Below are 16,365 nucleotides of genomic sequence, written 5' to 3'. Positions count from 1 at the left end.
ATGATTCATCAAACTACTATATTACATAGACTCTCAACCTTGAAAGGATATTGAGTCTGTGCCAAAATCAATATGAGACTTTGATCTATGGGTGAGTCCCTAAAGTGGTCATATATCCCTATGGATTGGGTCATTGTTGATGAAGACTAGTGATAATAGATATTCTCAATATAGGCATCATGATATCTCATGAGATTGAGACAGTGTGTCTTTTTGGGTGATCCAAAGGACATGTGATCATGAAATCTGTGGCCACAGTAATTTCTTTTGTGAAATTTGACATATGCTCTTTAGAGTTAGAGTATGTTATTTGATTACATAATAAGTGAGATCTGTAACTCAAGAATTTGAAAAGTAATTTTGATAGGTGATAACACTACCTTATTAGATTATAAACACTAGTTCATAGGGAGTCTACATGTAGTGGATAGTAGGTCACGGACCTGAGCACTTAGTGTTTCATTGTTATTTACATAGGATACTGGAGTTTAGTTGATTCTCTGTAGTGAGATGTTGAATCAACTTCAAAATTGGATTAAGAGGGAGCTAGTATTCTTATGGGTCCCAATGGTCTCCACTTTGAGCTCATATACCTTGTTGGCATGGATTATGAAGGTTAGATTGGTTTTAAGTTCACTTTTGTGCAAAAAGACATTTTGGTAATTATGTAAGGTTACACAAGGGTAAGTGAACAAGATCTCTGGATTAGGCTAATTAATTAATTAGTAGGTCATATTGGGTTAATTAATCAATTAGGAACCATTTTTGGGCTAGATTAAGTGACCCATATGGACTCAAGTCACTTAAACCTAATTAGGATCCCCATAATTACCCCATAGGGTTTAAGGTTTTCATAGCTTGGAATTTAAGGTTTGAGAACGTCCAAACCTAAAGGTTGGTACTTTAACTCTAAAAGATTATTAAAAAAAATAAAAATTGGTATTGCTTCCATTGCTTAGATCTAAGATGCCAATAGGGAAACATATAATTTATGGTTGATCAGATCAAAACAACGATATCCATTTTGACTTTCACTATATCCTAAAAAAGAATAAATGGCAGAGTGAGTAGATAACTTACTACACTCTGTATGATGACGAAGAACAAAACATGTACAACTATAGACTCTTAAGTAAGAGTAATTAGAAGTATAGCCATATAACTTTTCAAATGGTGATAGATCAAAGGTGTGAGATGAATAGATTTTATTAATTAAGTGAACTACAATAAGAACTACTTTCCCCCAAATTCAATATGAACACATGCAGATAATAAAAGAGAATGAGCAGTTTCAACAATGTGCCTATGTTTTCTTTTAGCAACACCATTTTGCTCTAAAGTATCAATACAAGACGTGTGAAGAATAGTTCCATGTGAAGCAAGTAATTCACGAAATGCATTGGAAGTATATTGCCCACCTAAATCATACCTAAAACACTTGATAACCATAGAATGTTAAGTTTTAACATAACCTTGAAATGCATTATAAATATTCAAAAAGTTAGAACAATGTTTCATAAGATAAACACAACAATAACGAGCATAATCATTAATGAAGGAAACATAATATTGAGGCCTTTCTTTTGTAGAAATTGGAGAAGGTTCTCACACATCAAAATGAATTAAATCAAATGAGATGAAAGAAAGGGAAACACTTCTATTAGAAAGTAAGGCAACAAATTTTTCTAGTTTACAACCACTATAATCAGAGATATCTTGTATTTACAAATTTCTTATGCTTCTTTAGAAACTAAATACTTTAAATGAGAAGTCGAAACATGTCCTAGATGAGAATGGCATAAATAAAAACTAGATGAAAGAGGACTCAAATAAAAAGAAGACAAATCAAGACTAGAAGTTGCAATAGTTGGGACTTTTAGCTCATCTAGAATATATAATCCTCCTTGCCTACGACTTTTTCCAATGAGCTTTTGGGATTCAGGATCCTACATAAAACAAGAAGTAAAAGAATAAGAAACCAAGTAACCAGAGTCATATAATTGACTAATAGAGACAAGATTCAATGTAAGATTGGGAATATGATATACATGAGAAAGAGACAAATGAGGTGTAATAATAGAACCAATACTGACTAAGGGTAAATGAGTGTCATTAGTAGTCATGCCATGCATAGAAAATGTAGGAGATAAAGAAGCAAAAGCTAAGGAATCAAATGACATATGGTTAGAAGGTCTAGAGTCCAAAACCCATATGAAAGAAGACATACCTAAAGAATTAGTAGCTGACAAACTTGAAAAGTCATACATAGCATGTGACTGTATGGAAAGGAACTTCTGGAACTGTTTAGCAAAGGAAACTATTATGGAATTAAAGGATAATGTGAGTCCAAATCAAGACAAGTTAGATGAAGAAACAACTATTGTGGTATTAGATTGTGGAGGCCTATAAAAATGTTGTTGGCCAGTATTGAATTGACTTTGCTAAGACTGTTGAGAAGGTTAGTGTTGCATTGTTCTAGGGAGGATCATCAAGCATGAAGCCTTCCAATGACCCTTTTGCTTACTGTAACTAAATTCATTTGCAGCAACCCTTGAGTAAGACTTATTTTGATTTGTTGGAAGGTGGCCTAGAAAGTGGCTTAAAAGGTGGCCTAGAAAGGACTGCCAAAATAGATGTATGAGGTGTGGATAGTATGCATTTTCCTACTTGAGACTTAAGACATATCTCCTTAGCTAACAATTCACTAACTATTGAATCAACATATGGAAGTAGGTTGTGATACAAAATTGTCCCATGTAATGCTTCAAAATCATTATGAAGAGTCATAAAAAATTGAACTAGACATTGTTCCTCTCTATGGGCAATATAAGGTGCAAAAACATGGAGCTTTATTGATTCCGTGAGAGCCAACTGGTGCCAGAGATTAGTCATCATGGAATAAAACTCTTGAATATTCACGTCTTTTTGTTTATGGGCTTGAATCTCAATCTCTAATTGATACTGTTTTACAAAATTAGATTGCATATACAATCTTTCCAAATGTTCCCAAATCTCCTTAGCAGTTTCATACTTTGCCAACTATGTACCTATCGAAGTTTCAACAAAGTTGTTGATCCAAGTGATAATTTTCAAATTGCTCACTTTCCAAACATCTAATTGTTTTGAATATTTTTCATTTTTTTATTCATAGGTTTTCTTAAAATGCCAATTATATAAGCCTGCATATTTTTTCCCTTTAGAAAAATGTTCATCACACAACTCCAATACGGATATTTTTTTCCCCATCTAATCCCACAATAATGGATTGAAAGGAATTATCTTGTTCACTAGTCATGATGAATCAACAAATACCACCAAACAAAAGAAAGCAATTACAAATTGACAAAAAAAAAAAAAAAACAAATACAAAATCAAATAATAGGACCAAACAGGAAAAAAAAATGATGCAATCACCCACTACGATATCTCATGATCAAGCATGAAAAAAAGGAATTGCATGAACAAATGGATATGAAAAAAATAGTGTATGAGATTAAACTCTCTTCCATGATATTATAAATCAAGTGTCATTAAAAGATCAATTTTGCTATGATACCATCTAAAATCTAAAAGATTTAAAGAGAAAGAAAATCTAGGGTTTCTTATTATGAATGTTCTTGAAAAAAAGATATAAGACCATGGCCTTTGTAATAAATTGTGACCTAATAAAGTCGAGGTGGGACGCCATAGGGGCTTGTGTAGTCCTGGATGTGGGTGGTTAGATTGAAAGGCGTCGGTAGAAATATGGTGTCATTGTCGCTTTGCCCTATTGGGATTACTATTTCACTGCATGTTCATCAATCCCACCATAAAGCATACTAACGGGGTAGCTCGATAGGGCATTATGTTGAGTTGCAATAGAATATGCTCTGTCCAAGAAGTCCATGAGCTCATCAGAATTATTCAATTGACTGAAACATAGGAAAAAAAATAAAAATTAATAAGTCTCAAATTAAGCCTTAGCTTCTAAAATCTACGAATAAGAGCAAGGTAAGAAGAGTACTAATATTTATTTACGTGCAAATTCTAAATTTCTTGTTGAGGATTGAAATACTGTTGGGCTCAAAAGCAACTCTATCGATTTTAGATCATGATTCACTAATAGTTTTGTAGCAATTCTCAACAGTTCCTTGCAGTTAAAAATAACCATTCCATATGACCTTTAGCTCATAGTGTATAAATTATAAAAATAAAATAAAATTGAGGGACATTACTTTAAAATCCTTGGTGACAATGGAATAGTATCCATTTTGGGGTGTAGTTTTTAGGAAACTAGTTGTTTTACCACCAGACTACGTAAGAAGTTTGAAGCTATTCTCCACACATCCCCCTCTTAACCACTTCCTGGCTCCGCCCCTGGTTCCCATCCTACCTGCACAAACAACTTTGGCTTGTGTATGGAATCTACACTCTTAAGCCTATGCCTGCTAAATCCGAGTTGCATCCAGGTGTTATTGCATGCATTAGAAATAGTCGTTCATTGTTTCTAGTGCTCAAGGGACCTGACCCGTGCTAAGAGGTGATGGATCAGGTGTTCGTACTCGTGTCCAATTAGTATTGATGGGTAAAGATGAGAGCATCAAGAAAATTAAAGAGAATAATTAAATAAAGGTAAGTTTGTGGATGATATGCAAAAATATAAATAATATAAATAAAATAAAATAACAAAAGAAGTGGATTTCTAGGAATTTGAGTTTAAATACATAAATAGAATAGATTTTTAGAATAGAGTTGGAACCTGATCGAAATTTCTCTATTGTACCAAAATACTTAGCCTTTTTACGTAGTAACTCTGGTCAAGAAAAACTAGAGAAAGAGTCACTACGGCTTTTGTAGTATTCCGGGTATCGTTCTCAAGGACTGGCTTATGAAAATTGTCAATACAAGAATAAATGAATTGTTTTTGTTTAAATCCCTAAGTGGAAAACAATATGTGAATAATGTGAAACTAAGTAAAAGAAATTAAATTAATAAGAGAAAATGAATATTGATTTTAAATTCAATTGATTCAAGTTTGGGGTTTTCCACAATCCAACCTAGGGTATAGAAATTATAGAAAACAAGGGTATTTTAAGTAATATGATCTTAGGGTTTTGGGATCCTTGGCCACTCGCGATCAAGTTGAGTTATATAACTCAAAATTGCATCCGAAACCTAATTTTTCATTTTTAAAACAGATTCCTAAAACCATCAAATGAATGAGATTGATTATCAATTTAAGATTTGACTTTTTACTATTCCTACTCCTTATAGCTTTGTTTAGGGGCAAATAACGGTAGGTAAGATGAGGATAACTAATGATCAAGAATTACCAAGAATCACTAGTATCAAGTAATAACCTACCGTATCATTCCCTAAACGAACTCACAAGGATAGGATAAAAAAATTGATAAATTGTCACTCAACCAATAATTAATCTCATTGTTATAATAATTTACCCATTGTCCCTATAGGTTTCCTAGCCCTTAGGTTTTCATGCTTCAAGCCCCAAGTTGGCTCTTAGCCTCTCATGGGGGTGATGTCACATTCACAATCCATAGTAGGGTAAAAATCCATAATTTGAATCAAAAGAAACTAAAAACAATATATTCAATAAAGAAGAAAAAGAAAACAAACCAAAGTTCTCATCTTCTTCCTCCTTCAATGTCAAAAACTTCAGAAAAAATCCAAGATCCTAAAACCTAGAATTGAGAGAGTTTATATAATATCCTCAATTACCTAACATGTGGCACACTCTCATTGGCCACTTATTACAAAATAATTTCCTAAAAATGATTAAAAAATAATAAAATGGTGATTTCTAGTCGTGTGGGGTCCATCTAGGGCGGATGGAGTGCTTTAGATGCAATTCCCGAGGTAGAGGAAGCGGAACATCAAAGTGGCAGTGGGTGAATTCGAAATTGGTGTCATTTAGAAGTGGATTTCGAATTCATAAGTTGAATTTCGAATTCATAAGTTGAATTTCGAAATCATAAGTTGAATTTCGAAATCATTTCGAAATGACCCTCCAGCTTGGTGCAGTTGTCTTCAAATGGCCATAACTTCTTCATTTCAGCTCCGATTTGCAAACCGTTTGAAGTGTTGGACTCCTGACTTTCCGAGCTTCGAAACGATGTATAGTATGTATATAATGGACTCCATAAAGTGCTCCAAATTTGTCCTCAATGTTAGAGTATATAACGCCATCAGATTTTTGAGTTCTAAATTTCCATGCAGCTAAATCTTGCTTCATGCCTCATTTCCCATTCTTTCTTGCCTTCTTTCTTACTCCATAATGGTCATTTATCATCCTCCAACCTCATGATATCCTTGTTTTGCCTTCCTTTACATTCGATGAGTCTTGACTCACTTATTTCCTCATTTAGCCCTTTCTTGATCTTTCAAAATCTAAAGTCATTCAATTTGCACAATTTTCTTCCCTTGAACCTGAGATAAATCTCCAAAGTATAGATTAGACTCATGACTAAGGCCTTAGCATTGATTTAGGTCAAGTTGGGTGATTTGAATGTCCTTTGGTGCACAAATCATATCGAATATGTGCCATTAGAGCACATATTTTGGCTCCAATCAGAACCTACTTTAAGTTTTTTCTTTTTTTAAAAAGGAACTTACTAATAATAATAATAATAATAATAATAATAATAATAATAATAATAGTTTTTATTTATGTTACATGTGTTGATTGATTTCTTTCAAAAATTTGAGTGACTTCTTTGAATAAGGGTTAACAATACAATGAATTATTTTATACATTTTTATTTGTATTTATCTTATATTAATGTATTAAAATGTTTAAATTCCATAAAGTGCATCAAGTTATTATTATTTTTAAATATATTTTGAATTGTTCCTTAGTTATGAAATAAATTAAGAGTATCATATCATTTGTTTGATTGTTATTTAAGTGAATTTTATTTTTTCAATTAATTAAATTGATTTTGGAAAACTCTAGTTATAATAACCTTAGTTAATCGAGGATATGCAACCTTCATTACCTTTAAGGGTGTTTTCAGGTATGCCCGACATGCTATTTTAGTTGTGTAGAAATTTCATCAAGTATGAATAAAAAAAATATCATTTTCAAAACTTTTAAAATTTGAGATAAAAAGTGATGAATTTTGTTGTTCTCATTGCGGTAATACTTAAAATAATTTTTCTAGATTTTTATCTTTTTGATAATTTTTTTAGGTAAATTTTTTTCCAAAAAAATTATCAATTTCTAACTAAAATTAGAAAATCAAATTTTGATTTAATTAGAATTAGGTTCTCAAAGTATTTTTATTGGATTCAAATCAGGGTATTTAGTTATTTACATTGTAAACTTAGAGATATAAATGATCAAATAATAAATGATGACGTATAAATCCTGTGGTCATGCCAGAAAATACAATGCACCACATCTAACATGCGCTCCCACTTCATCGAAGCGTACCTTTAGTGCACCACTTACATTGCACACTACCAACTTACGCACCATCGAAAGCATCTCCCAATTATGCACTTACTTCTACAATTAATTTTGCACACCTCCAATTGCACACCACACTTCTTTACTTAGGTAGCACACCTTGTACTTGCGTACCACAAGTTGTGTACCTCACTTGCACACCCCCACAAGTGCAACTCTTCCACTCAACACAACCTCCAGTTCTGCACCCTCAACCTTTTCTTCTGTACTCTATGCACCTGTACCCAACTTAGCTCAGCTTACCCTACACACCACCAATTGCGTACGCTCCCTCCTTTAAACTTTAACTCGTGCACTAGCTCCATGACCACATGTGCAAACTACTTTTTGCCTATTTTCAACTTAGTATACTCCAATATCTTAACCCATTTCTTCAAAAGCCTTTTTCCTCTATTAAAGGATCGTCAATAGCTTAAAAACTCTCTCTTTAAACAAACCACAAACAATCCGAAAACAAACCTTAACACTAATAACTTCTTTTACTTCAAAAAATTACATTTTATATATTTCATTAGGACTCTATACAAGTTGTTTGTATAAACAAAAGTATAATTTATATATAATTACATCACTTTGTTTTTATATTAATATTACAAAATCTTGAAACAATAAACATATGTTCTTAACCATACGAATATGTATTCATTTCCTTCTTGAATCCTTTAGCTCAGTCTCTAGAAAATAAATTTTAAAGAGAAAAATGGGCTACAACTTAGTATAAGAGGGTTTAACTTTTACAAAAAAACTTATAAAATGGGTTTTTAAAACATTTTACATATATATCATAAGGCTACCGATTCAATGTAACATCAATTTTTACTCAACAATAATAGATATAATCATAATAACCAACAATTTCCACACCATATAAATCCATTTGTTCAATTTATTTTCACAACCTATAATAATTATTGATTGAAAAAGTGCAATTGATTAATTAATAAATAACAGGAATTTTTAAACAATTAGGGTATAAAATGGAGCACCATCTATCTAAAATTGTTTTTTCTTCTTGCTTGTGGTTGGTAAAAAAAAATATTTTTTAAACAATTAGGGTATATAATGGTAAAAAAAGGTGTTGAATAATTAAGATATATCATAATCCAGAGACTTTGAACAAGATATTTTTTATTTGACCAAGTTCGACCAATAGGAAGTCATATATTAAAGATTGATTATAAGTCAGAAATCCAAAAAAAAAGACAAATAGGTGGTGCTAGGAAGTTGGACGATTTGGAATCTATTTAATTTTCCACAACCCATCATCACAAGTCTCGGGATGATTATTTAATTAACAAGTCAAGTCTTACGCGTTTGGTCGGTGTTAGTATGCAATCCCATGTTTACGATCAATACATAGATATTTGAAATTTTAATTTATCTGAATTTATATATATATATATATATATAATTTAAAATTTATTGGTATTAAATTATTATTTATTATTTGATAAAGATGATACAACTTATGGCAAAATCAATTTTATGATTAATATTTTACTTTTCACAATTCTTTTATAAAAATTTGTATATAGAAAGGAGAAGATGTTATCCATCACTAAACATCTTTTTCTTCATTTAAATGCAGGGATGAGACCTAGTCCTCAAAATAATTTTGACCAAGGAAATGAATTAAATTAAAATTAAGACGTCACTTCTGCTTGGATTGCACTGCCCTCATCTTATGGAAAGATTGATGCGATAGAATTGATGATTGACAACAAAACTAACTTTTTAAATTCCTATAGAAAATTCCAAGGTTCAACCTGCGGAGAAAGTACCATAATAAGTTAAAAGAATAGAAAAAAAAATGAATATAATACAAAGACATAACATGATTAGATAATTTGCCTATAACCATGAGGAAAACAAAGAATAACTCATACAAGATATTGAATCAGTCATTGAATAAGAAACTAATATTCAACTTCACACTCTACTCCTTTGAAATATGATTCAATTTTTTCTCCATCTCAATTTTAACTCAACTAAAACAATTTGGAATATTCTATTCTATATTTCTAAATATTTCTTAAAAAATAAATTTTACTTATATTTAAATATTCTTCTTATTTATATAATTATTTTTTAAAACGAAAAATTAAAAATAATTAAAATATATTATGAGAAAACACCCTCCTTTTATAACAAGTTTCAAACAACCAGAACTAAAAAGTGAAACCATGGGGGACAAGTTTAATAATATAAATCAAACGAAAAAATTTTAAACTAAAATTGTGTATATAACAAACCATGATTAGTGTACTGACATTTTTTAAATCAAGATAAGGTTTAGGATTTAATCGAAAAATTCAAATGAGGAATCCAGTCATTTATCAAAGGATCCAAACAATGCAACATCAAGAGAGTATGAAAACCATTCGAGCATAGGGACTTGATGTAAGATGATCACTTGGTGCACTTAGGATTTTTAACTGATTCATGCATCATCTTCATGCTCGTTTTAAGATTTAAAAGATCATATTTTTATAAACTCTAAATTGGTACCCACAACACCACCAACAATGTGAGCCAACATCAAATATTTCTCCACTTGTCAAATTCCAATTCAAATAGCACCCATAACATATCCCATTGCAAAGGAACTATTTATTTTGATCTTAATTCCAAATATAATAACACCATTAGTTCATATAATGATTAAGTAGGGTTGTTTCATTTTGTTATGGCATGAAGATCAGCATAGTACTGAGCGATCCAACTTTCAATGACCTCGACCTCGGCCTTTCTCTGCATCACCAACCATTCCGGATCAGTTGAGGTCGCCGGGAGTATATCCAAGCAGTGGGACCCTGCAAAGTGAGACTTGTATTATTCTCTTTACAAAAAAATAGAATATTTATGACACCCCAATAATTGACTTTATTCTATATTTTTAGAACATTTTTCTAGATGCTTATGATAACTCCATTAGTTAACAATTATGTAACTTTCCAGTACAGCATATTCCATTGGGTTGAATTGGCAATAATAGCTATCATTTTTTGTTCTTTTCCTTTGCTATGATCGAGTCATTCTAGATAATATATGTGTGGTCTTTCTTATACAATAGCTTTGATATTTTATGTTTGGCCTTGTAGATAATAATAGGGTTTAAAACATAATTGAGAAACATACCATTGACTGTGAGAATGGCAAGAACAGAATCGGATATGTTCTTCAATACCCTACAATCAAAGACCAGACAATCAAATTGCGGGATATGCCTGTGAATACACATATACACTAACCCTACTAAAACAAAAACAAAAAGAATGTGCTTCCAATTACCCGCCGCTGCTATAAGGATCTCTTAGCCCGTTAGAGAAGATGATGTTGCTAGCAAACCTACGGAGGATCAATTCTATATTCTGCAATTGGCATAAAAATTGTAGAGTGACTATTTTGAAATTAGAAGAGCTTGATATATTTGAAAGGTGTACTTAAAAAACACAAGTACATGGCCTCCATAATAAGTTGTAACCCAATGAGGCCGAGGCGAGACGCCATAGATGCTTGTGCATTCCTGGATGAAGGTGGTTAGATTGAAAGGCGCCGGTGGAAACATGGTGTCATTGTCACCACGCCCTATTGGCATTACCATCTCACTGCATGTCTGCATGCGCACAGAGAGCAGCCAAAGGATTAGTACAATGGAACATATAAAATTTAATCTCTTTAGGCCAATGTCTTCTCTATGCAATTTTCCTAAGTAGTTTATGAACTGTCCTTATAATTTTGTTATCATAGGAGTATGTGGTTACCTGCCATGCCCATCCCTCACTTGTTTCAGTTGGATTATGACTTGTGGTATAACAAGAGCTATTTCCTCCATAGGCAACCACACCTGCAAATATACGACTTAGAATATCGCTTCCTTCTGGTGCTCCATCAATCCCACTGCATGCCATAGTAACGGGGTACATCGGTGGATCATTATATTGAGCTGCAGTACAATATATCGTATCCAAGTAGTCCTTGAGCTCATCAGAATTATTTAATCGACTACAATAACAGAGGAAAAAATTATTGAGTCTCGGATTAAGTCTTAGCTTCTGAATCTGTGAATGAGAACAAGGAAAGAAGATGATCAATAGTTATTTACTCGCAAGTTCTGAATTTTTTGCTAAGGATTGAAATGCCATTGGGCTCAGAAGCAACTCTATCGATTTCAGACCATGATTCTCGTATAGTTTTGTAGCAACTCTCACTAGCTTCCTGCAGTTAAAAATAACCAATCCATATGGCTTTCAAATTTTTTTGAACTCCAAAGCTCATAGGTACGAAGAAAGAAAGAAATTGAGGGACAGTACCCTGAAATCCTTGGTGACAATAGAATAGTATCCATTTTGGGGAGTAATGTCCTCAAAATAGAGTATGGGAGCAGAAGAGGCCAGAACTCCAAGGGCAACATGGGGATATTTTAGCCGGAACCATGAGGCAAGCACTGGAATCAGGAAAAGAGAGATAGAAACGGAGTTTAAGGACATGTTATGAATAACATTGAGATTAAGAACTTTGATATGGTAACTTACTTCCCCCATAAGAACCTCCGACCACGATGACCGGGGAATTCTCAGCAAGCAATTTCTTCTTTATGTATATAAGCACCTCTGCATAATCTGCAATAGCTTGGGCGGAGTTGAAATACCCTCGAATGCTTGCATTTTTTAAGGCCTCTTCTCTTGATCCAAATGGAATAGATTTCCCACAGTACCTATGCTGAATTTATGTAAAAGCACTTGAGCCATTAAACCTGATATTAAAATAAATGTAACTGAACAGTTAAAAGGAAACGGTGAGAAGGCCTCTAAACATTTAGTTCCCAAATATACTAACCTCAATATACACCAGAAGAGCCTTAAACCGATGAGCGTTATCTGTGAGAAATCCTAGACCAGACAAGATAATCCAGGTCTTCTTCTGCACCCAGATAAGCAAATATGGGAGCACTAGCATTTGCACCACCCCAGTACTTAAAATTCATCACATATCTGTGTTGGAAAGTTGTGTAGCTTTCTGGCCTGTAGTTGAAGTGATCTAATGTTTGGTTGTAGTAAAAAGTTTGAAAGTCTTGAGAATTCGATTCAGAAAATGTTGCAGGCTCTCTCAGAAATGTTCGTCCCAGCACACTCAGCTTGGGCAATATTTTAGGCTGTGTTGCACTTACACAAGTAGCACAGAAGAAGATCACAAGGACCAATATTGAAATAAGCCATTGCAGTGAAACCTTAGGAGAGGACGAGTTCATGGCAGTACGGTGAACAAAATGTTTTTGGGATTTCACTGTAATCTCTACATGCTATACCATCTGCATATTTATATACCATAAAATTAATTAAATTGAATTTGAAAAATGAAAATTGAATACTGAAATTTGCATCTTTAAAATCACAAAATAATAAGGTTTTGTTTGTTTCCAAGAGAATTTGAAAAAAAAAAAACAAAAAACAAAAAACAAACAAATCAGGAAAAGAAAATAGAGATAAAAAGTAAAAAAATAAATAAAATAAATTTAAAATCATACTTTATTTTTATATGTCATTTCAATTTTTTTTATATCAAAGATAAATAATTTTAAAATATATAAAATTTTAACTAATTTTAATATATGATTTTCTTGTTTTTTTGTAATTATAAAACCAAATATGAAAATATAATTTTTTCTAAGGAACTCAATATAATCTAATAATTGAACAATTTCTTCAATGACACGTAAAGATGGTTCCACATCATTTTGTGTGGAAAAATCTATTTGGATCCAATCTATTTAATTTTGGGAGAATTATCTTTTGGGGTAGATGAGCCCCAAATTAACAAAAAGTCCATGTAACTCTTCAAATTGAGTTTAAGACCCAATGAAAGTATGAAAATTGAGTTGAAGGATATCATCCTTCAGTATTTCCAAAAATGCCCTTTGTTGATTTTGAGAAAAAAAAATTAATATTTTTGAAAAATACTTTTATTTAATTTAATATTTTTTAAAAATACTTTTATGTAATTTAATATTTTTTTAAATAATTTTATCTAATTTAATATTTTTAAAAAATAAATTTATTTAATTTAATATTTTTTTAAAATAAATTTATTTAATTTAATATTTTTTTAAAAATACTTTAATTTAATTTTTTTTAAATACTTTAATTTAATTTAATATTTTTGAAAAAAAAATAATTTAATATTTTTGAGAAAAAAAATTATTTAATTTACTATTTTTGAAAACTACTTTTATTTAATTTAGTATTTTTGAAAAAAAAATTATTAAAAAAAAATTATTTAACTTAATTTTATAAAATATTTTATATGTGTTCTTAAAGGGTATATTTGTCTGTTACTATTTCATATCCTTCAACTCAATTTGAAGAGTTATATGAACTTTTTGTTAATTTGGGGGTCCATCTACCCCCAAAAGATAATTCTCCCTTTAATTTTCCACAAAACCATCATCATCCGTCATTAATGCTAAGAAGTTAATTAGTCTTCCGTGGTAGGTCGGTCTTAGCATGCAATCTCAAGTTTAGGATCAATCAATTATTTAGATGCAAATTATAATAAAAAGTTGTTTATTCGTATTAAATTATAATTTATTATTTGATAAGATTATACAAATTATATGAATTGTATGATTAATATTTTATTTTTCACATTTTTTTTATTTATAAAAATCTATATATCGGAGGGATAAGATGTTATCTATCACCAAACATCTTTTTCTTCATTTAAGAGATGCGACCTAGTCCTCAAAAATAATTTTGATTAAAGAAATAAATTAAATTAAAATTAAGATGTCACGTCTGTTTGGATTGGACCATCTCATATTTTGGAAAGATTGGTGCAATAGAATTGACAATAAAACTAACCCTTTTCGAGTTTCTATAGAAAATTTGATGGTCCAACCTATAAAATTTAAAAAAGAAAATAGAATAACAAATTAAAAGCAAAGAAATAAAAGAAGAAGATGACACAGAGATGTAACGTGATTAGACACTGCAATTTGCCTACAACCACGAAAGGGAGAATAAATTTTTTTTGATAGTTCTTTCAAACAATGACTTCAAACCCTTCCGCGTAAGTCAACAACTATCAAAATTTTTGAACAGAAATAATTGGAGCAAATTAAGGTAAATCCCTCTGCTATTGAATGAGAAACTAATATTTAACTTCAGACACTACACCTTTGAATTATGATTCCGTCTTTTCTCTACCTTAATTTTATGGTAACCAAAATAATTTGGAATATTTTATCTATATTTCTAAACATTTCTTAAAAATAAATTTTATTTATATTTAATCATTCTTCTTATTTGTATAATTATTTTTTAAGACAAAAAATTTAAAATAATTAAAATATATTATGAGACACCCTCCTTTTATAACAAGTTTCAAACAACCAATAATGAAACTAAAAAGTGAAGCCATGGCGTACAAGTTTAATAATATAAATCAAACAAAAAGTTTTTAAACTAAAATTATATATATATATAACATTTTAAATTATAATTTTATTTTTAATTAATAAATCATTTAAATTTCATTGTAAGATGTTAAATATATTAAACGCATGATCTATAACATAAATTATTATAGTAAAATATTAGAGGAAACAATTTTTTTTTTTTTAAAATAAATTTATAAATCTTATCAGAACAAAACTAGAGAATAAATCTTATTAATTTTGGTAATTCTTAAATAAATCAATAATTTTTTTTTGAAGATATTAGTAAGAACTTATATTTTAAAAATCCATTAATTTCAATATCAATAATTACAATATATCTTATTAGTTTTATAATTAAAAAAATTAGAATAATAAAAAACTTTCAAAAATTTTTAAAAAGTCAATTACCAATTTTACTAAAAAAAATCATTAATTTCAATAATAAAAAATATAAATAAAATTCTTATTCTTTTTAATTTAAATAATAGAATAAGAAAAAAGTTCAAAATGTTTTAAAATAATTCTTAGAGAAAAGAAATTTTCATTAAAATTTTTTTGGAGGTTTTTAAGGAAAAGATAAAATAGATTACCAAATGTATTTTTGAATCTATAAAACAATTTTCTATTTTAAGAATAAAAACTTACTTTTAAAAATAGCTTCCAAAAATACTCTTAATTTAGGCTTTTTCAAAATAGAAAAAAAATAAAAAATAAAAAATAGATAGGATAAGTGCATAATTAAATTTTATATTTGAAATTATAATTTAAAAATAATTCTATTAAAATAAGAATATTTTATATTGTTAAAAATTCAATTGAATTAAGGTTGCAACGAAAGTGGGTTGAATTGGGTTTTGGCCTTAAGCATACTTCATATTAAGAAACAAACAATCCAACTTCAATTCAACCAAAAATACTCAACTCAAGTTCAACTTAATCTCATTTTTTCTAAATTTAGATTGAAATTAGGTTGGTTGAATCAAGTTTGAATTTGTTGAGTTGATTAGATTATATAATTCAAAACCTATTGACAATATTTTTAAGAAACCTTTTGTTGTATATTTATTCCTAAATTTAAAGTTTAAAGGGAACAAAATTCCAAAAAAAAAAAAAAACCATGTTAATTTGATAATTCTTCTTAAAAATCTAAAATAGAAATAAATGAAATAAATATTATTGTTTCTATATAATATAGTATAAATTATATTCATATATAAGCTCAATTCTTCTGAGTCTTAATTACTAAGACGCTTGCCGTTGTATTTTGCTAACCATAATGCCACGATTTTGATCTCTTTGTCTCGCTGTGCCACCAAGCAGTCAGGGTCATTGGGCATTGAAGCCCGTAAATCCAAGCAATGGGCGCCTGATTACCATATATATTCACAAATCCCAGTTAGAAATGAGTACTCCAAATTTAATACTATTAACATTGGCAAAAGACTTGAATGGATACCTT

General features: G+C 30.2%; 1 pseudogene; it reads right to left on the bottom strand.

Annotated features, from left to right (window-relative positions):
* Positions 1 to 9,996: 9,996 nt before the first annotated feature.
* On the bottom strand, positions 9,997 to 12,774 carry LOC100265353 (uncharacterized; annotated as a pseudogene).
* Positions 12,775 to 16,365: the final 3,591 nt, after the last annotated feature.

The sequence above is a fragment of the Vitis vinifera genome, chromosome 6, assembly GCF_030704535.1.
Source record: "Vitis vinifera cultivar Pinot Noir 40024 chromosome 6, ASM3070453v1".
Classification (NCBI taxonomy): Eukaryota; Viridiplantae; Streptophyta; class Magnoliopsida; order Vitales; family Vitaceae; genus Vitis; species Vitis vinifera.
The sequence above is the reverse complement of the archived record's forward strand: the minus strand, read 5'-3'. Positions and strand labels throughout refer to the sequence as shown.